General features: G+C 38.2%; 1 pseudogene; it reads left to right on the top strand.

The window, feature by feature from the left end:
- Positions 1–16753, top strand: part of LOC119522205 — a 40445-nt pseudogene extending 23692 nt beyond the window's left edge.
- Positions 16754–23701: the final 6948 nt, after the last annotated feature.

Genomic DNA, 23701 nt, shown 5'->3' with positions numbered 1-23701 from the left:
TGAGACTCTGGTCATATTTTCCTTTTGGGATTTGCCTTGTACAGGATAAATCATTTTTCTCTCACTCTTTTCAAGATTCCCCCTTTGATTTTGGCTTACAGCACTGTGACTGTGGTGTGTTTGGATTTGTCTCTTCTTGTATTTGTCCTACTTGGAATTTGTAGAGATTTTCAGATATGTAGATTAATGCTTTTCTTCAAATTTAGGGGTTTTCATTCACTCTTTTTAAAGCACTTTTATTGAGATAAATTCATATTATACAGTCCATCTAAAGTGTGTAGTCACTGCCTTCTAGTATATTCACAGATTTATACATACATCACCACAAACAATTCTAGAAGCTTTACAACCTGAAGAGGCTTCACTATCTTTCACACTCCCATTTTTCATCCTCTGGCTTTCCCTCTAGTGAAATGCATGATGATTATCTTTCCCTTTCAACTACAGTCACACCCACATATCATCACTATTAGTTACAGTCACTGTAATGTGCTCCCATCATCTCCAACATTTCCAAACATTTACAATCAACCTTATTATAAATTCTGCACAAATCAAGCATAATTTCCCCATTTACTACACTCATTCTATGTTCTGGTGACATATGTTCTAAATCTTAACAGCATGAGTTTGCTAGTTATAATTAGTTCATATTAATGAGATCATACAATATTTGTCCTTTTGTGTCTGACTTATTTCACTCAACATAATGTCAAGGTTCATCCATGTAGTCACATGAGTCATGACTTCATTTCTTCTTATAGCTGTATAAAATTCTACCATATATATATACCACATTTGCTTAGCCATTCATCGGTTGAACACCTGAGTTGTTTTCATCTCTTGGCAATTGTAAATAATGCAGCTATGAACATCAGTGGGTAAATGTCTGTTTTCATCCATGCTTTAAGTTCTTCTGTGTCTATACCTAGGAATGGGATTGCTGGATAATATTGCATTTCTAAGCTTCATGAGGAACCACCAAACTGTCCTTCCACAGCAGATGCAACAGTCTACATTCACACCAATAGTGAATAAGTGGACTTATTTCTCCACATCCTCTACAATACTTGAAGTGTTCTGTTTTTTTGATAGTGGTCATTCCAGTATGTTTGAAATTATACCCCACTGTAATTTTAACTTGCATTTCCCAAATAGATAGTGATGTTGAACATCATTTTTAATGCAATTTTATTGAGATATATTCACATAACATACAGTCCTTCAAAGTGTACAATCTGTTGTTCACAGCATCATCATAGAGTTGTGCACTCATCACCACAATCAGTCTTTGAATATTTTCATTAATCCAAAAGGTAAAATTAAAATTAAAATAAAAAAGAATATCCAAAACATTTCATTCCCCTCCTCCCCCATTGTTGATTTACTTTTTTAAAATTAAATTCAGTTTTATTGAGATATATTCACATACCATAAATCAACTATGGTGTACAATCAACTGTTCACAGTACATTTATATAGTTGTGCCTTCATCACACAATCTATTTTTGACAACTTTCCTTACATCAGAAAGAATCAGAATCAGAATAAGAAATAAAAGTAAAAAGGAACAACCAAATCATCCTCCATCCCACCCTATTTTTCTTCAGTCTTTGTCCCCATTCTTATACTCATCCATCCATACACAGGATAAAGGGAATGCAATCCACAAGGTTTTCACAATCACACTGTCACCCCTTGGAAGCTACACTGTTACACAATCATCTTCAAGAGTCAAGCCTACTGGACTGGAATTTGATAATTTCAGGTAATTACTTCTAGCTTTTCCAATACATTAAATCCTAAAAAATGTTATCTATATAGTGCATAAGAGTGCCCACCAGAGTGACCTCTCAACTCCATTTGAAATCTCTCAGCTACTGAAGCTTTATTTCATTTCATTTTGCATCCCCCTTTTGGTCAAGAAGATGTTCTCAATTTCACAATGCTGGGTCCAGATTCATCCCTGGAAATCATATCCCATGTTGCCAGGGAAAGTTACACCACTGGGAGTCAGGTCCCACATAGGGGGGAGGGAGGTGAGATCATCCACCAAGGTGGTTTAGCTAGAGAGAGAGGGTCACATCTGAGCAACAAAGAGGCACTCGGGGAGAGACACTTAGGCACAATTATAGGCATTTCCCTGTTAAGCTGTGCTCTAAGATTCAATTCTGAGTTTACACATTGTAGTTAGTCCATGTTGGTGAGGCATTATAGTGTCTGCCTTGGTTTCTGGTGTATTTCACTCAAAATGCTGTCTATAGGATCCAGTCACATTGTGGCATGTCTCACAGCTTCACTTCTCATAATTGCTCAATATTCCATTGTATGCATACACCACAGCTCACCACTCCATTCTTCAGTCATTGTACACTTAGGCCACCTCCACCCACTGCAAATCAGGAACATTGCCTCCACAAACACCAGTGTGCAAATGTCCACTCGTGTCTTCCAAGTACACTTCCCATAATGAGGTTGCAGGACCTTATGGCCCCCACATAATTAGCTTCTTGGGGAGCCACCACACTGACCTCCAGAAAGGCTACACCATTCTGCCTCCTCATGAACAGTAAATAGGTACATCCCTCTCTCCATCTTTTCTCCAACAGTTTTATTCATATTTATATTTTTCCTACAATTTTATAGAGATATATTCACATACCATACACTTATACACAGTGTACAGTCAGTTTTTCATGGTATCATCATATAGCTGTACAAGTATCACCACAGTTGGCACTTGAACATATTGATTACTATGAAAAAGTATGTCTCAGTGTATAATAAAAAAGATAATAAAAAGAAAAATAAAATGTCGTACAATACAATATGATGGTAAGGACAGAAAACAAAAACAATACCAAAAATCCTATATCCCTCCCTTATGTCCCCCCTCATATACATTTAACTTTGGTATATTGCCTTTGTTACATTTAATGGAAGCATATTACAATGTTACTGTTGACCATAGTCTATAGTTTGCTTTGATTATGTTATTTTCCAAATACCATCCCTTTTCAACACTCTGCATGGTTGAAATTCATTTGTTCTCCCACATGCAAAAACATTTTTATATTTGCACATTTAGCAACAGTCATTGGCCACTGCAGTTTTTGCAAGTTATACAGTCATAGTCTTTATTATCTATCTTTAAGTCTGGTGTCATACATTCCCCTATTCCACCTCTTTCAGTTTTACTCAGAGACATCTTTGTTCAGTGTACTTAAAATATAGCGCTACCTTCACACAGTATTATGCTATCTATTTCTGGATCCATACAATCAATCCTGCTGAACATTCTGTAGTCCTTCAGCATCAAATGCCCAATCTCTACCTTCTTTCTATCACCTGGTAGCCTGTGTTATCAGCTTTCAACTCTCAAAGTTTGCTCATTAATGTAAGTTCATATTAGAGAGACCATACAGTATGTGTACTTTTGTTTCTGGCTAACTTCACTCAACATAATTCCTCAAGGTTCATCCATGTTATTGTATATTCCATGTCTTTGTCCTCTCTCACAGCTGCATAATATTCCACCATGTATATATACTAGTTTGTTTATCCACTGATCTGTTGACGAACATTTGGCCTGCTTCCATCTCTTGGCAATCATGAATAATGCTGCAATAAACATTGGTTTAAAAATGTCCATTTGTGTCTTAGCTTTCAGTTCCTTTGAGTAGATACCTAGTAATGGAATAGCTTGGTCATGTGGCAGATCTATACTTAGCTTCCTGAGGAACCTCCACACTGTCTTCCAGAGTGGTTACACCATTCTAAATTCCTACCAACAATGAATAAGTGTGCCTCTTTCCCCACGTCCTCTCCATCACTTGTAATTTTCTGTTTTTGGATAATGTCCATTCTAGTAGGCGTGAGATGATATCTCATTGTGGTTTTGATTTGCATTTCCCTAATAGCCAGTGAAGTTGAGCATTTTTTCATATGTTTTGGGCCATTTGTATTTCCTCTTCAGAAAAGTGTCTGTCCATGTCTTTTGCCCATTTATTAATTGGGTTGTTTGTCTTCCTGTGGTTGAGTTGTAGGGTCACTTTATATATTCAGGATATTAGACCCTTATCTGATTTGTGGTTTCCAAATATAGTCTCTCATTGTGTAGGCAGCCTTTTTACTTTTCTAACAAAGTCCTTTGATGTACAAGAGTGTTTGATTTTGAGGAGATCCCATTTGTCTATTTGTTCTTTGGTTGCTTGTGCTTTGGGTGTAAGGTCTAGCAAAACACCACTTACCAGAAGAGCTTTAAGGTATTCCCCTACATTTTCTTCTAAGAGTCTTATGGTTTTAGCATTTATGTTTATGTCTTTGATCCAGTTGGAGTTAATTTTTGTGTAAGGTGTGGTGTAGGAGTCCCTCATTCATTCTTTTGGAAATGGATATCCAATTCTCCAAACATCATTTATTGAAGAGGTTGCTCTGTCCCAGTTGCTGTGGCTGATTGCCTTGTCAAATATCAATTGTCCACAGATGTGAGAGTCTATTTCTGAACACTCAATTGAGTTCCATTTGTCAGTATCTTTGTCCTTATGCCAATATCGTGCTGTTTTGAGCACTGTAGCTTTGTAATGTGCTTCAAAGTCAGGTAGTGTGAGTCCTCCCATTTCATTCCTCTTTCTCAAGATATTTTTGGCTATTCATGGCACCTTGCCCTTCCAAATAAATTAGGTTATTGGTTTTTCTATTTCTGCAAAGTAGGTTGTTGGGATTTTAGTTGGTATTGCATTGAATCTATAAATCTGTTTAAGTAGAGTTGACATCTTAATTATATTTAGTCTTCCAATCCATGAACATGGTATGTTCTTCCATTTTTTTAAGGTCCTGTTTGATTTCTTTTAGCAGTTTCTTGTAGTTGTTTTTAAATAGGTCTTTGTGGCCTTTGTTATGTTTATTCCTAAATACTTGATTCTTTTTTTGCTATTGTAGATGGAATTTTTTTATTTCTTCCTCTTCTTGCACATTGCTTGTGTATAAGAACACTAGAGATGTTTGCATGTTGAGCTTGTAGCCTGCCACTTTCTGTATTCATTGATTAGCTCTAATAGCTCTAATTTCTCTGGATTTTCTACATATAGAATCATGTCATCTGCAAACAGTGAAAGTTTTACTTCTTCCTCTCTAATTTGGATGCCTTTTATTTCTTTTTCTTGCCTAATTGCTCTAGCTAGAACTTCCAGCACACTGTTGAATAACAATGGTGACAGTGGGCATCCATGTCTTGTTCCTGATCTTAAAGGGAAAGCTTTCAGTCCCTCCCCATTGAGTATGATGTTGTCTGTGGTTTTTTCATATCTTGCCTTTATCATATTGAGAAAGTTCCCTTCTATTCCTATCCTTTGAAGTGCTTTCATCAATAAAGGATGTTGAATTTTGTCAAATGCCTTTTCTGCATCAATTGAGATGATCATATGGTACTTTTGCTTTCATTTATTGATATTATTTATTACATTAATTGATTTTCTTGTATTGAACCAGCCTTCCATACCTGGATTAAATCCCAGCTTGTTGTGGTGTATAATTTTTTTAATGTGCTGCTGGATTTGATTTACAGCTATTTTGTTGAAGATTTTTGCATCTATATTCATTAAAGGGATTGATCTTTAATTTTCTTTTTTTTTGTAGTATCTTTGTCTGATTTTGGTATTAGGGTGATGTTGGGTTCATAGAATGAGTTGGGTAGTTTTCCCTCCTCTTCAATTTTTTTGAAGATTTTGAGCAGGACTGGTATTAATTCTTTCTTGAATGCTTGGTAAACTTCACATGTGAAGCCATCTGGTCTTGGGCTTTCCTTTTTGGGGAGCTTTTTGATGACTGACTCAATCTCTTTACTTGTGATTGGTTTGTTGAGGTCATCTATTTTTTCTTGGGTCAATGTTGGTTGTTTATACTTTTCTAGGAAGTTGTCCATTTTGTATAAGTTGTCTATTTTATTAGCATATAGTTGTTCATAGTATCTTCTCATTATCTCCTTTATTTCTGCAGGGTCAGTAGTTATGTTTCCTTTCCCATTTCCAATTACATTTATTTGCATCTGCTCTCTCTCTCTCTCTTTTTTTTTTGTTAGCCTATCTGTGGATCCATCACTTTTGTTGATTTTCTCAAAGAACCATCTTCTGGTTTTGTTGATTCTCTCTCTTGTTTTCCTGTTCTCAGTTTCATTTATTTCTGCTCTAATCTTTGTTATTTCTTTCCTTCTGTTTGCTTTGTGGTTAGTTTGCTCTTCTTTCTCTAGTTCTTCCAGGTGGGCAGTTAATTCCTCAATTTTTGCTCTCTCTTCTGTTTTAATATAAGCATTCAGGGCAATAAATTTCCCTCCCAGCACTGCCTTTGCTACATCCCATAAATTTTGATATGTTGTGTATTCATTGTCATTTTCCTTGAGGTATTTCCTAATTTCTCTTGAATTTCTTCCTTTACCCACTGGTTTTCTAAAAGTGTGTTGTTTAGCCTTCATATATCTGTGAGTTTTACAATCTTCTGCCTGTTATTTATTTCCAATTTCATTCTGTTATGGTTCAAGATAGTGTTTTTATAGTATCAATATTTTTAATTTGTTGACACTTGCTTTGTGATACAGCATGTGGTCTATCCTATAGAATGTTCCATGAGCACTTGAGAAAAACTTGTTTCCTGCTGTTGTGGGGTGTAGTGTTGTATAAATGTCTGTCAAGTCTAGTTCATTTATCTCACAATTCAACATCTCTGTTTCCTTGTTGATCCTCTGTCTAGATATTCTATCCATTGATGAGAGCACTGTATTGAAGTCTCCAACTATTGTTTTGGAGTTATCTACTTCTCCTTTCTGTGTTCTCAGTGTTTGCCTCATGAATGTTGGGGCACTCTGGCTTGGTGCATAGATATTTATGATTGTTATGATTCCTTGATGAATTGACCCTTTCATTGTTATGTAATATCCTTCTTTGTCTCTTTTAATTCTTTTACTTTTGATGTCTACTTTGTCTGATATTAATATAGCTACTCCCACTTTTTTCTGGTTGCTGTTTGCATGAAATATCTTTTTCCATCCTTTCTCTTTAAGCCTATTTTTGTCCTTTTTTCAAAAGTGTGTTTCTTGTAGACAGCATATAGATGAGTCCTGTTTTTTAATGCATTCTGTTACTCTGTGTCTTTTTTTGTGGAGTTTAATCCATTAACATTTAGTGTTATTTCTGTAAGGACAGTGCTTTCCTCTACCATTTTGTCTTTCGGATTTTATATGTCACATCTCATTTCTTCACCTCTCTCTTTTTACCCTTCCTGATAATCTTCATTCCTATATTCTTCTCCAAACCACTGTCTCCTACAGTTTCCTATCAGCCTGTAGCACTACCTTTAGTGTTTCTTGTAGCACTGGTCTCTTATTCACAAACTCTCTCAGTGTCTGTTTTGTCTGAAAATATTTTAATCTCTCCCTCATTTTTGAAGGACAGTTTTGCTGGGTATAGAATTCTTGGTTGGCAGCTCTTCTTTCTGTATCTTAAATATATCATACCACGATCTTCTCACCTCCATGGTTTCTGTGGAGAAATCTGTACATAATATTATCAAGCTACCCTTGTATGTGATGGATTGCTTTTCTCTTGGTGCTTTCAGAATTCTCTCTTTCTCTTTTCATTGGACAATCAGTTCAGTGTCTTGGAGTAAGTCTATTGGGGTCTACCCTGTTCGGGGTGCACTGTACGTCTTGATTCACTAATTTTCTGTCTTTCATAAGAGTTGGGAAGTTTTCAACGATTTTTTTCTTTTATTATTCTTTCTCCCCCCTTTTCCCCCCTCTTCACCCTCTGGGACACCCATAACACATATATTTGTGCATTTCATGTTGTCACTCAGCTCCTTAAGACCCTGCTCATATTTTTCCATTCTTTTTAACCATCTGTTCTTTTGTGTGTGTGAATTCAGATATCTGGTCTTCCAATCTACAGATCTATTCTTCTGCCTGTTTAAATCTACTTTTATATCCCTACATTGTCTTTTTCATCTCCTCCATTATGCCCTTCATTCCCATAAGTTCTGCCATTTGTTTTTCACATTTATGAATTCTTCCTTATTGTCATCTAGTATCCTCCTTATATCCTTCATCTCTTTTGCTATGTCTTCCCTCAGTTCATTGACTTGATTTTTGAGTTAATTTAGATTTGTTTGAACATTTCCAATTAGTTCTTCCTTCAGTTAATATAATTGAATTAGCAATAATTGCTTCAACTCCTCTATCTCAGTTGAACTATTAGTTTGTTCCTTTGGCTGGTCCATATTTTTGTTTCTCCTAGTATGGCTTATTATCATAAGCTGTCTAGGCATCTTACTTTCTTGATTAATTTATTCTGGAGCTTGTTTCACTCTTTTACCTAGGGGTTTCTTGTTGGTTGGCTTTGTTCTCTAACCTTTGGTTTTCAGTTCAGCTTATTCTAGACCTTTAACTTATATTCTGTTTAGTTGATCAGTTTTTCACCTCTTGTTTTTCTGTTTCTTGCCCTGCCTCTATGTAGTCTTTTTGGGTGGTGGTCTCCTCAGATATGGTCAACCCTAGTCAGGTTTTCCCAGTCCAGAGAATCCAAGGTCTCAGGAGGAGTTTATGGAGTTTCCTTGAGAATGGGACCCTCCTGTGAGGTCTTTAGACTCTGTGCTTCTCCTATGCTATCCAGAAAGTGGTGTTTGCCAGCCAGAAATTCCCCCATGAGTGTAAGGAAGCTTGGATCCTTTAGTTCTCCTCATGACCCTGACCCTCTCAGGGTGTGGCTGACTGAGCTAGTTTCTGAATTCCAGCACCTGGGGTCTGAGTTCCCCAAAGGAGGGTCTTCTAGCTTGCTAATGCTGCTGGGATACAAAACACCAGAAATTGGATTTTATAAAGGGGGTTTATTTGGTTACAAAGTTACAGTCTTAAGGTCATAAAGTATCCAAGGTAAGTCATCAACAATTGGGTACTTTCACTGGAGGATGGCCAGTGGTGTCCAGAAAACCTCTGTTGGCCAGGAAGTCACATGGCTACCATCTGCCCCAAAGTTCTGGTTTCAAAATGGCTTTCTCCCAAGATGTTCCTCTCTAGGCTGCACTTCCTCAAAAATGTCACTCTTAGTTGCTCTTGGGGTGTTTGTCCTCTCTTAGCTTCTCTGGAGCAAGAGTCTGCTTTCAACAGCCATCTTCAAACTGTCTTTCATCTGCAGCTACTCAGCTTCTGCACATTCTTCAAAGTGTCCCTCTTGGCTGTAGCAAGCTTGCTTCTTCTGTCTGAACTTATGTAGTGCTCTAGCAAACTAATCACTGCCCATGCTGAATGGGCAGGGCCACACCTCCATGGAAATTATCCAATCAGAGTTATCACCTCAGTTGGGTGGGGCACATTTCCATGTAAACAACCTAATCCAAACATTCCAGCTTAATCCCCACTAATATGTCTACCCCACAAGATTGCATCAAAGAACATGGCTTTTTCTGGGGGACATAATACATTCAAACTGACACATTCCACCCCCTGAACCCCAGGAAAACATATTCTTTGCAAATACAAAATGCATTCAACTGATCACAATATCACAAAAACTTACTTCATGTCAGTAACAATAGGTAAGTACAAGTTCCCATCAAAATCAGCCCAAGGCATAATTCCCCTCTATCTGTGGACCTGTGAAATGTAGAATATGTTATGTACTTCCAATATACAAAGGAGGGACAGTCATAGGGTAAATATTCCCATCGCCATAAGGAGAAACTGAAAGGAAAATAGGGTTAATATGACCAAAACAGTTCCTAAAACCCACAGGGCAAACTCCATTAGATTTCAAAGTATGAGAGTCATTTACAGAATGATGATGCATCCTTGGGGCTTGAGAGAGCAGGAGCTTAACCCTTCCTATGTGCCTTTGTCACAGCCCTTTCCTCTCCAAACAGGTGAGTGCTCCAACATATCCACACTTTGGAGAGACCACCTTCTTGGCCCCACCATCCTCAAACATCAGGGCAGCACCTGGATTCTCTTCCATCTCTGGGGCACACACTCAACACCTTCAGATCAGTGGGGTGGTGGCCAGGCTCTCCTCAACCTCCAGGGCAAACTCACCCTTTCCATGTGTGTGGGCTACTCCACTCTCCCAGCCTGAGACCTCTTGACTCCAGACCTCAATCTCCATGACTCCATCTTTGAAGAAATTGTTCCTTCAATTTGTTCCCTGTCTGTCTCCTCCAGTCCAGACCATCAGCAGCTCTGTCTATAAAGATCTTATCTTTATATCAAAAATTCTGTTGGCCTCACATGAAGCACACAGGGGTCAAAGCCATCAGACAATGGGACCTTCCAAAAATTCTCTCTTGATAACTCCATCTTCAATCCTGGCTTGTACTGAAATGGTGGCTGGGTTCCATGTTTGGTTAAATCCTCATGTTGGGCTGTAGCTTCTGGGGTCTCATTTTTGGAAATCCAGAATTCTCCAAATTATCAGTTTCTGGTTTCTTTGTACCCCAGAGTTCAATTCTAAGTTTATCTCTGTCCTGTCACATGTTACCACAAGCTGCAAGTAGAAGCCAGGCTACTTCTTCTATATTTTGCTTGGAGATATCATCAGCTAAGTATTCCAGGTTGTCACTTTCATGTTTTGCCTTCCATCCAACACCAGAACTCCATTTTGCCAAATTCTCTACCACTTTAAAACAAGGATCACCTTCCTCCCAGTTTGAAACAGCACATTCATCATTTCTGCTCAAGGCCTTATCAGAAGTATCTTTAAAGTCCATATTTCCACAGTCTCTTCAAAGCTGTTTAGGCCTTTTCTATCAATCCCCTCACAATTCTTCCAGAATCTTCCCCTTATCCATTTAAAAAGCCACTCCAACAGGTTTGGTATTTGCAAACTCAGCAGCACCAGCATCCCACTTCTCTTGTACCAAAATCTGTTCTAGTTTGCTAATGCTGCCGGGATGCAAAACACCAGAAATGGATTGGGTTTTATAAAGGGGGTTTATTTGGTTACAAAGTTACAGTCTTAAGGCCATAAAGTGTCCAAGGTAAGCCATCAACAATCAGGTACCTTCACTGGAGGATGGCCAATGGTGTCTGGAAGACCTCTGTTAGCTGGGAAGGCACATGGCTACCATCTGTTCCAGAGTTCTTGTTTCAAAATGGCTTTCTCCCAGGACATTCCTCTCTAGGCTGCAGTTCCTCAAAAATGTCACTCTCAGTTGCTCTTGGGGTTCTTGTCTTCTCTTAGCTTCTCCAGAGCAAGAGTCTACTTTCAACAGCCATCTTCAAACTGTCTCTCATCTGCAGCTATTCTCACAGCTTCTGTGCATTCTTCAAAGTGTCCCTGTTAGTTGTAGCAACCTTGCTCCTTCTGTCTGAGCTTGTATAGTGCTCTGGTAAACTAATCAATGCCCATGCTGAATGGGCAGGGCCACACCTCCATGGAAATTATCCAGAGTTATCACCCACAGTTGGGTGGGGCACATTTCCATGTAAACAACCTAATCCAAATGTTCCAACTTAATCCCCACTGATATGTCTGCCCCACAGGATTGCACCAAAGAATATGGATTTTTCTGGGGGGCATAATGCTTTCAAACTGCCCCTTTTTTCTTAGGAAGTTAAGGTATTTAGGAAATTTTCTCCACCTCTAGACTTATTGCTTTATCTCTCAGAGCTATCTTAGCTCTGCTCTTGCCTGAGCCCAAATTGCAAGACTTTGAGGCTTTCTGTAATGGGCTTCTTAAAATAATTATTTTTTAAAAAAGAGAAAAATTAAAAAAAGAAAAAGAGTCCAGTATGGACTATTTACAGCCCTTGCAGATCTAATGGGCCATTGAAATGCTAAAAGACAAATAGTTGAAGGCAATTAAGGAACAGTCAAGAAAGCAGAGAAACCAGCTTTTCAGACAAATGCTCTAGTCCCCTGGATTTGCATATGTGCCTGATTCTGTTTGAGACCTGCCCTTCTCTGTATTGTATTCACCCAAACTCCAAAAAAGTCTGTTTTTATTTTTTAATTTTTTAACTTTTTTTATTTTTTGCTGTTTTTGCTAGCCTATCTCCTCTCCACTAGGCTGACTGCTCCCAGATTCTCCAGTGTCTCATCTCAGTCTATCTATGTTTGGAGTTTTTGTTCAGGAATCTGAGCTTGTCAATCAGAGCTGCAACTGCAGTTCTCCCTCCTGATTCCCAGCACTTACAGCCCCTCCTCCCTCAGGACTGTGCCTGGCAGGGAGGGGCACAGGCCCCTGGCCATGAGAACACACAGATTTTGCTGATCTCAGCTGCTTCACGTGTCTGTGAGTGTTGTATGATGGATGTCCAAACCCAAATACCTCTGCAGTGTCTGGTCCATGCAGTTCCTGGATTTCTACCAACTGCCCTGGAGGAGTAATTAAAACCCACACCTCATCACTCCACCATCTTGCCCTGACTCCTCTGAAGATCTTTTCAGGCATTTTTTGCCATGTGTATATTCTCTTTGAAAAAATGTTTATTCATGTCTTTTGCCTATTTTTAATTTGGCTGTCTTTTATTGGTTGAGTTGTATGATCTCTTTATATATCCTGGATATTAAACCCTTGTCAGATATATGGTTTCTAAATATTTTCTCTCATTGAGTCAGTTGGATTTTCACTCTCTTTATAGTGTCTTTTGATGCACAAAAGTATTCCATTTTGAAGAGGTCCCATTTACTTATTTTTTCTTTTATTGCTTGTGCTTTGCATGTAAAGTCTAAGAAATCACTTCCTACCACAAGATCTTGAAGAAGCTTCCATACATTCTTTTTGTGATATTGGCTGGAATAGGATTTTGGAACTCCCAATTTTTATTTGGTGTTACAGTAAAGTACAAAATATCAGGGTTGTTTGACACTTTTTTCCCTAAATGGAAACATTCACTAAAAAAGGTTTAAAGATTTAAGACCAGTTCTTTCTCCAAAATGAATGAATGACATCAGTTCTATTTCTTAGATTTCTTAGGGAGGTTACTATCCAGCCATTGGGCTTTTATTTTCAATTCATGACTTGGATAGATTGTGGGGATATGGTGGGAGGGGCAAGGTCTCAGCAGAGAAAGCAACTTATGAGTAGGCAGAGAGTCTGCTTCTACTCTGAAGTTATTGTTATATCTTAACTGAGTTGCATATATATGGACCTGTTTCACAGTGAAATCAAAAGGTAGCTGAATGAATGGACCTTTGCTATGCTGGCAGGTGTTGTTAACTCCAGTATTTACTTTCCAGCAGAAAGGTGAAAAGATGTCTTCACAGGGAATTTTGATTCCCTCAACTCCTCAAAGTGTGGTCCAGAATCAAATCATGCCAGACTTGATATAGTGCTGAGGTAAATGATCCAGTGTTCAGTTGATGAACTACTTCCTGAAAATATTTCATTTCCCCAAAGGGAGTTACTGGTTGATGATGATGGAGGGGAAGCATAAGTATATCTGATCCAATATAGTAGGTCCTCTTAGTATGGTTTTCCCAATGCCTCCAAATGTCATTATTGGTTCTTCTAGTCTGAGAGATCTTGGATGCAGAGTGGGCTCTGACAAAGCCCTCAGGTGTTTAGGGTTTGCATAGTTCTTCCATTGGTAATTGAATCAAAAACAGCTCTTCTGATAGCATGTGTTTTGCACTTGGCCAAGCTTCTCCAGTGGTCTTTCCCTAAGCTCTTTGTTCCTCCAGTGGTATAAAGACCCTAAGTGGGCTCAAGAACAACACCTAGTCACTACATGGTCCTCCTTAAAGGGCCTAGAGAATGCTCCTTCCTTACCTGCCCCCAAATGTAGGCTGAGAAAAGAAATGGGAGCAGGGAATTCCCACCAATTTGGGGGATTAAAGCTTTCAGCTGCCTTTTCAAGGACAGAATCCAGCCCAATTCAGTACATTCTGATACCTTTTAAGTGCTCTATATTACAGGTTTGTTCTCTATGAAAATTCTGGCTAGAGAAGAGGAAAGTCCTTTGTTCTAGTATCTGTGTCTTCAATGTGAAGTCAGCAAGACCATGCTTTAGAAATTCCATGGGAGAGGGAGGGACTTCAACCTCATCAGAAGTATATTAAGACTCCTTACTGTTGGATAAGGAGGATCAGAAGTCAAAGTCAAGCAGAAAGCCACTGCCTCCCCCAAAACTTCCCTTTTCATCATGAAATTAAGGATGGTGCAGAGTCAGGCCCTGTTCCAGTTTGCCACAGCTGCCACTATGCAAAATAACAGAAATGGATTGGATTTTATAAATGGGGGTTATTTCATTACAAATTTACAGTCCTAAGGCCATAAAAGTGTCCAAACTAAGCCATCTACAAGACAATACCTTCACTGAAGGATGGCTGATGTTGTCCAGAACACCTCTGTCAGGTGGAAAGGTACATGGCTGGCATCTGCTTGTCCTTTGCTCCTGGGTCATATTTCAAAATAGCATTCTCCAAAATGTCTCCGGACTTCTGTCTTCACTCCTCTGTCTCAGCTCCTGTGTGTACTCGCTTCTTCCTCCCAGAGCATTTCTTTCTAAGCATCTCGGGGTCCTCTCTTAGCTTCTCTGGGGCAAACTCTGTGCTTCATCTCTTAGCTTAGCATCTCCAAACATCCGTCTGTCTGCATCTCCATGTGTCTCCAAGCATCATCATCTGTGTTGGCTCCTGAGCTCTCTTAAGTACTCCTGTGAAGCAATCAAGACCCACTCTGAATGGGTGGGGTCCATACCCCCATGGAAATAATTCAAGCAAAGTTATCACCCACAGCTGGGTGAGTCACATCTCCATGGAAACACTTAATCAAATGGTTCCACCTAAGATTGGGTTAAAAAGATCATGACTTTTGTGGGGGATATAATATATCCAAACTAGCACAGTCCCCAAGAGAGGAAGCACACAAATGCAACTGGAATTTCCCAGTGGCTGGGGAGCCAGATCCTCTGTTGTCTCTCTATGTCAGGTCAGGAGACTGATAGCTTCCAATCAAAGCACTTTAAGGAAGCAATGCTTAATTTAACAACTTTGAAGATTTTCAACAGCATCTGTGTTTCATATCTCACTAGAGTTAAGTTTACTGGTCCCAAATTCTATCCTAGGGAGGACCACTATTTTTCTGGTAAGCTAACATCTTTTTGGTCCAAAGAAACAAATGAATTTTAGGCAACATAACCAAAGATTTAGAAGTTAGGTTAAAGTACAGAAAGCCCGAGAGGCCAGAAATAAATCCAAATGTGATGGAGAGAAAGAGAACCATTTCTAGGAAGACTTTTTATTGGTGAAACAGAGGTATATGTTTCAAGGGTATGGGTGGGGAATGGAAGGGAGGGTGAAACTGCATGAAAAGATGTATAGATTCTCATTGGAATGGAAGAAGTCATGATCCAGGTTCTGGAAAGTCTCTTCCCATCAATTACTGTCATTGTCCAAAGATCATAAAAACAGGGTTTTGCCCATGCAATTTGTGCCATTCCCTACTGGCCTCAAGCTCTGTCAGTCAAGAGGTGCACCCCCAGGGCAAGAAAGGCAAACCCAGGGTTTGCCTCCCCTGGCCTCTGAAATATTCTGCAAATTTTCTTCTATTAGCATGTCCCTCTGCAAGATAAACAACCCTGAGCCCAGATACCCAGGGTTGTGTCCCTATAAGGCACTGAAGAAGTCAGTGCAAGCCCTCAGGATTGGAATGTGTGCACTGCTCAGATCACATACTCTCAGCAGACGGGGCAGTCATTCATATGCTTGCCACATTTGGTGCAGGTTGCCATGTGGCCACACTCCAGCAGAATACAGTCAAGGGGTGAGGCCATACAGATCTTACACAGGTGCAGGCTGGGTGGGCAGCCACAGCAGATTTTATCACATGGGCAACCTGCTGCAACTGGTTCTGTCTGGATGGACAGTCTGAATAGGCCCCTCCATCCCAGGGATCCAGGATGAAAGCCTATTCCAACACTAGGTACAGCTCCTTCCCTTACCCAACAGGCTCTGAAACAAGCTGCAAGGCCTGTGGCATCCCTTTTGGGAACACAGTCAGAAGGCAGACCTGCATGAACCATAAGAAAAATTTCTGCACGACCTGTTCAAGCTAAGTGGGGTCTAGGCCCCATCTCTGTCTTCTCTGCCAATGGTTCTAAGCTACAGCCTTTCAGCAGGAGGAGATCATGAAGATAAAGTTGAAGGATCTGAGGGACTATCTCAGCCTCCATAACATCTCTGCTGAAACATGCCAGGGGAAAGAGGATCTGGTGTTCTTGGTGCTTGGCCAGAAACCTGTAATATCTCAGGAGGGTGGGACTCACGACCCCACCTTGTCCCTGAACTTCCCCAAGCAGCAGGCCTTCCTGACCCAACACAGCACCTCCTACCTCATCCAACCTCCCTCTTCACCTACACAAGCCACCATTGTTGGCCCATCTGGGACTCAGAAAAATCAGCAGGCCAATGGCCATGTGTCTCAAGACCAAGAGGAACCCTTCTACCTAGAAAACACAGCCAGAGTACATGCTGAAGATGAGACCCAGTCCATCAACTCAAAGGAGAGCTTCATGATGGGCTGGAGGGCTTCTCTGTCTGACCTGAACAATCTGGAAGACATTGAAGTGCTGACTGTGCAACATCTGAAATAAATCCTGGCCCATGACTTTTTCAATTACAAGGGCTGCTGTGAGAAGTGGTAGCTGATGGAGAGGGTGACTCAGCTGTACAAGGATCAAAAAGTACTCCAGCACCTGGTGTGTCATGCTGAAGATCAAAATGGGGGAGTGATGCTACCCAGCATGGAAGAGATCCATACATTTTTTTAGTTTCTTTTAGCCCTGAATCTTATATTTATGTCTTTGATTCATTTTTAGTTAATTTTCATATAGGGTTCAAGATAGGGGTCCTCTTTAATTCTTTTGGATATGGATATCTAGTTCTCCCAGCACCATCTGCTGAAGAGACTCCTTTGTCCCAGTATGGTGGACTTGACAGCAATATCAAAATCAACTGGCCATAGATATGACAGTCTATTTCTGAATGCTTAATTCAATTCCTTTGGTCAAAATGTCTATCTTTATTCTAACACTATGCTGTTTACATCACTGTAGCTTTGTTGTATACTTTAAAGTCAGGAAAAGAGAGTCCTCCAACTTCATTTTCCTTCTTCAAGAGGTTTTTTTGGCTATTCACGGCCACTTACCCTTCCAAATAAATTGGGTAATTGGCTTTCCCAATTCAGCAAAGTAGGCTGTTGGAAATTTTATTGGGCTTGTGTTGAATCTTTAAATGAACTTGGGAAGAATTGGCATACATCTCAATAGTACTTAGTTCTCCATTTCATGAACATTAAATGTCCTTCCATTTATTTAGGTGTTTGATTTCTTTTAGCAATGCTTTGTAGTTTTCTACATACATGCCCTTTACATCCTTGGTTATGTTATTCCTAGATATTAGATTCTTTTAGTTGCTATTGTAAATGGAATGCTTTTCTGATTTCAGCCTCAGATTGCTCATTATCAGTGTATAGAAACACTACTGATTTTTGTGTATTAATCTAGTATCCTATCAATTTGGTGAACTCCTTTATTACATCTAGTAGTTTTGTAGATTTTTCCAGAATTTCTAGGTATAGGATCATATAATCTGCAAATAGTGAAAGCTTTACTTCTTCACTTATGATTTTGATGTATCTTATTTCTTTTTCTTGCCCAATTGCTCTAGCTAGAAATTCTAGCAAAACATTGAATAACAGTGGTGACAGTGGGCATTTTTGTCTGGTAATTAATCTCAATGGGAAAGCTTTCAGTCTTTTACCATTGACTACAATGTTAGCTGTGTGTGTTTGTCATATATACCTTTTATCATGTTGAACAAGTTTCCTTCTATTCTTGTCTTTTGAAGTATTTTTAGAAAGATGGGATGCTGAATGTCAACAAATGCCTTTTCTGCATCAATTGTGATGATCTATTGCTTTTTCTCCTACAATTTGTTAATGTGGTGTAATACATTAATAGATTTTCTTGTGTTTAACCACCCTTGAACACTGAGGATAAAATCCACTTGATCATGGTGTATAATTCTTTTATTATGCAGTTGGATTCAATTTGCAGGTATTTTGTTGAGGATTTTTGGATCCATATTCAATAGAGGGATTGGTCTGTAATTTTCCTTTCTTGTAATGACTTCATCTGGTTATCATATTAGGATGATTTTAGCTTCATAGAATGAGTTATGTAGCATTCCCTCCTCTTCAGTTTTCTGGACTGTTTTGAGGAGGATTGGTATTAATTCTTCTTGGAATGCTTAGTATAATTCACCTCTGAGGTCATCTGGTCATGGGATTTTTTTTGTTGGGAGGTTTTTGATTACTGTTTCAATCTCTTTATTTGTGTTTGGATTGTTGAGTGCTTCCATTTCTTCTGGAGACAGTGTGGGTTGTTTGTGTATTTCTAGGAAATTGTCCATTTCATCGACATTGTCTAATTTGTTGGCATACAGTCATTCATAGTATCCTCTTATTGTCTTTTTTATTACTGTGGGGTCAGTAGTAATGTCCCCACTCTAATTTCTGATTTAATTATTTGCACCTTCTCACTTTTTTTCTTTGTCGCTATAGCTAATGTCTTGTCAATTTTGTTGACCTTCTCAAAGAAACAACTGTTGGGTTATTTAAAATTCTCTCTATATTTTTTTCTCTCAATTTCATCTATTTCCACTCTAATCTTTGTTATTTATCTCTTTCTCCTTGCTTTCAGATTAGTTTGCTGTTCATTTTCCTGCTCCTCCAGATGGAAGTTAGGTGTTTGATTGTAGATCTTTTGCTCTTTTTTCTGCCTTTGTTACATTTAATGGAAGCATATTACAATGTTACCCTTAACCATAGACTCCAATTTGCTTTGATTATATTTTTCCCCCATACCTGCCCCTTTTCAACACTCTGCATGGTTGATATTCATTTGTTTTCTCACATGCAATAACATATTTATACTTGTACATTTAGTCAAAATCATTGACCATTCCAGTTTTTGCTCAGTTAAACAGTCCCAGTATTTAGATTCTATGTTTACCTCAGGTGTCATACATGCCTCTAGCCCACCTATTTCAGCTCTACTCATGGACATCTTTGTTCAGTGTACTTACAATATTGTGCTGCCATCACACAGTATTATGCCATTTCTGAATCTCTGCAGTCAATCCTGCTGAACATTCTGTAGTCCTTCAGCATCAAATGTGCAATCTCTACCCTCTTTCTATCTTCTGATAACCTGTGTTATCAGCTTTTAACCCTAAAACTTTGCTCCTTAATGTTAGTTCATATTAGTGAGACCATACAGTATTTGTTCTTTCATTTCTGGCTAACTTCATTCAACATGATGTTCTCAAGGTTCATCCATGTTATTATATGTTCTGTGTCTTTGTTCTGTCTTAGAGTTGTGTAATATTCCATCATTTGTATATACCACAGATTGTTTATCCCCTCATCCATTGATGGACATTTGGGTTGTTTCCATCTCTTGGCTGTCATGAATAATGCCAAAAAAAAAAACATCAGTTTACAAATGTCCACTTGTCATTTAACTTTCAGTTCCTCTGAGTATATAACTACTAATGGAAAAGCTGGGTAATATGGCAAATCTATACTAAGCACCCTGAGGAACAGCCACTCTGTCTTCCAGAGTGGCTGCACCATTCTACATTCCCACCAGCAGTGAATAAATGTGCCTCTTTCACCACATCCTTTCCAGCACTTGTGATTTTCTGCTTTTTGGATAATGGCCATTGTGATAGGTGTGAGATGATATCCCACTTTGGTTTTGATTTGCATTTCCCTAATAACCAGTGAAGTTGAGCATTTTTTCATATGTTTTTGAGCCATTTGTGTTTCCTCTTCAGAAAAGTGTCTGTCCATGTCTTTTCCTCATTTTTTAATTGGGTTGTTTGTCTTTCTGTTGTTGAGTTGTAGGATCATTTTATATGTTTGGGATATTAAACCCTTATCTGATATATGGTTTCCAAATATGCTCTTCCATTGTGTAGGTTGCCTTTTTCCCTTTCTGACAAAGTCCTTTGATGTACAAAAGTGTTTAATTTTGAGGAGATGACATTTGTCTATTTGTTCTTTGGTTGCTCATGCTTTGGGTGTAAGGTCTAGGAAACCACTTCCTATCACAAGATCTTTAAGATATTGCCCTATGTTTTCTTCTAAGAGTCTTATGGTCTTAGTGCTAATGTTTAGGTCTTTGATTCATTTCAAGTGAAATTTTGTATAAGGTGTGAGACAGGAGCCCTAATTCATTCTTTTGGAAATGGATATCCAGTTCTCCAAACACCATTTATTCAAGAGTCTGCTATGCCCCAGTTACTTTGGCCTGACTGACTTATCAAAGATCAGTTGTCCACAGATGCAAGAGTTTATTTCAGAACACTCAATTCTATTCCATTGGTCAGTATATCTATCCTTATGCCAGTACCATGCTCTTTCAAATACTGTAGCTTTGTAATATGCTTCAAAGTCAGGTACTGTGAGATCTCACACTTTCTTCCTCTTTGTCAAGATATTTTTGGCTATTTAGGGCACCTTTCCCTTCCAAATAAATTTGGTTATTGGTTTTTCTGTTTCTGCAAAGTAAGTTGTTGAGATTTTAATTGGTATTGCACTGAATCTATAAATCAGTTTGGGTGTAATTAACATCATAATTATATTTAATCTTCCAATCCATGAACACAGTATGTTCTTCCATTATTTTTCATCCTATACAATTTCTTTTAGCAGTTTCTAGTAGTTTTCTCTGTATAGATTTTTTTGGTCTTCATTAAGTTTATTACTAAATATTTGATTCTTTTGTTGCTATTGTAAATGGAATTTTTTTCTTGATTTCTTCCTCTTGTTGCCCATTACCTGTGTACAAGAACACTACAGATTTTTGAGTGTTGATCTTGTAGCCTGCCACTTTGCTGTATTCATTGATTAGTTCTAGTAGCTTTGCTATGGATTTTTCTGTAGTATGTCATCTTCAGAGTGGAAGTTTTATTTCTTCCTCTTCAATTTGGATGCCTTTTATTTCTTTTTCTTGCCTAATTGCTCTAGCTAGAACTTTCAGCAAAATGTTGAATAACAATGGTGATATTGGGCATCCTTGTCTTGTTCCTGATCTTAGAGGGAAAGCTTTCAGTCCTTCCCCATTGAGTATGACATTAGCTGTGGGTTTTTCATATATTGCCTTTATCATATTGTGAAAGTACCCTTCAATTCCTGTCCTTTGAAGTCTTCATCAAGAAAAGATGTTAAATTTTGTCAAATGCCTTTTCTGCATCAATAAAGATGATCATGTGGTTCTTCTGCTTTGATTTATTGATGTGGTGTATTACATTAATTGATTTTCTTGTGTTGAACCAGTCTTGCATACCTGTATTAAACCCCACCTCATCATGGTGTATAATTCTTTTAATGTGTTGCTGGATTGGATTTGTGAGTATTTTGTTGAGGACTTTTGCATCTACATCCATTAAAGGGATTGGTCTATAATTTTCTTTTTTTTTGTAGTATCTTTGTCTGATTTTGGTATTAGGGTGATGTTCACTTAATAGGTGATGTTGGGTAGCTTTCCCTCCTCTTCAATTTTTTTGAAGAGTTTGAGCAGGTTTGGTACTAATTCTTTCTTGAATACTCAGTAGCGTTGACATGTGAAGCCACCTGGTCCTGGGCTTTTCTTTTTTGGGAGCTTTTGGATGCCTGACTCAATCACTTTACTTGTGATTTGTTTGTTGAGGTCATCTATTTCTTTTTGAGTCAATGTTGGTTGTTTATGCATTTCTAGGAAGTTGTCTATCTTATCTAAGTTTTCTAGTTTATTAGCATATACTTGCTTGTAGTATCTTCTCATTATCTCCTTTAATTCTGCAGGGCCAGTAGCTATGTTTCCATTCCCATTTCTGATTGCATTTATTTGCATCCTCTCTCCCTCTCTCTTTTTTTGTTAGCCAAGCTAGAGGTCCATCAGTTTTATTGATTTTCTCAAAACAACAACTTGTCATTTTGTTGATTCTCTCTATTGTTTTCCTGTTCTCAATTTCACTTATTCCTGCTCTAATCTTTTTATTTCTTTCCTTCTGTTTGTATTGGGGTTAGATTCTGTTCTTTCTCTAGCTCCTCCAGGTAAGCAGTTAATTCCTCAACTTTTGCTGTCTCTTCTCTTTTAATATAGGCAGTTAGGGCAATAAATTTCCCTCTCAGCATTGCCTTTGCTGCATCCCATACATTTATCTATCTATTGATCTATCTATCTAATCTATATCTATATCTATCTATATATCTATATCTAAATCTATATCTATATCTATCTATATATACTATCTATCTATCTATCTATATCCAAAGATCCAAAATGTATAATCAATTGCCCATGATACCATCATACAACTGTGCATCCATCACCACAATTAATATTTTTTTCAATTTTTAGAACATTTTCATTACTCCAGAAAATAAATAAAGACAAGAAAAGGAAACTCAAATACTCCCATACCCCTAACAACCCCCCCCCTGCATTATTAATTCATAGCTTTGGTATAGTACTTATGTTACTGTTGATGAAAGAATGTTAAAATACTAACTGTAGTATATAGTTTGGAAGAGGTATATACTTTTTCCTATATGCCTCTCTATTATTTACTTCTAGTTATGGCATACATTTGTTCTAGTTTGTGAGAGAGATTTCCAATATTTATATAGTTAATCATGGACATTTTCCACCACAAGATTCACTGTTTTATACATTCCCATCTTTTAACCTCAAACTTTCCTTCTGGTAACATACATGACTCTGAGCTTACCCTTTCCACCACCTTCACACACCTATCAGCAGTGTTAGTTATTCTTACAATATTCTACCATCACCCCTATCCATTTCCAAACGTTTAAGTTCACCCTAGTTGAACATTCTGCTCATAATAGGCAACCACTCCCCATTCTTTAGCCTCATTCTATACCCTGGTAACTTATATTTCATGTTTATGAGATTATATATTATAATTAGTTCCTATCAATGAAACTCTGCAATATTTGCCTTTATGTGTCTGTCTTCACTCAATATAGTGCCCTCAAGTTTTCTTCATCAAACCATTTTTTAAAGACAGTTTTGTTCACACACCATACATTCTGTCCTAAGTAAACAATCATTGGTTCCCTTTATAGACATGTATTTATGTATTCAGCACCATTGCCATTATCTATATAAGGACATCTCCATTTCTTCCACAAAGAAGGAGGAAGAGTCAAAGAAGGCAGAGAGAAAAAAGAAAAAGAAAACAGAGAGAGAGAAAGAGAAACAAAACAAAAAACACAAAACACGACAGCTAGGAAAGCAACAAAAAGAGAGATAGCATTAACCAAAAGTAGAATAAAGAGTCAGACAACATCACCAATGCCAAGAGTCCCATACCCTTCCCCTATTACCCCCATATACATTTAGCTTTGGTATATTGCCTTTGTTATACTAAAGAAAGCATAATACAATGTTTCCATTAATTATAGTCTCTAGTTTGCATTGATTGTATTTTCCCCCCAGTCACACTCTATTTTTAACACCTTGCAATGTTGACATTCATTTGTTCTACCTCATGTAAAAACATATTTGTACCTTTTATTACAATCATTGAGCACCCTAGGTTTCCCTGAGTTACACAGTCCCAGTCTTTGTCCTTCATCTTTTGTTCTGGTGTCCCACATGGTCCCAACATTCCTCTTTCAACCATACTCACAGTCATCTTTC

Source organism: Choloepus didactylus, chromosome X (assembly GCF_015220235.1).
Source record: "Choloepus didactylus isolate mChoDid1 chromosome X, mChoDid1.pri, whole genome shotgun sequence".
Lineage (NCBI taxonomy): Eukaryota > Metazoa > Chordata > Mammalia > Pilosa > Megalonychidae > Choloepus > Choloepus didactylus.
The sequence above is the reverse complement of the archived record's forward strand: the minus strand, read 5'-3'. Positions and strand labels throughout refer to the sequence as shown.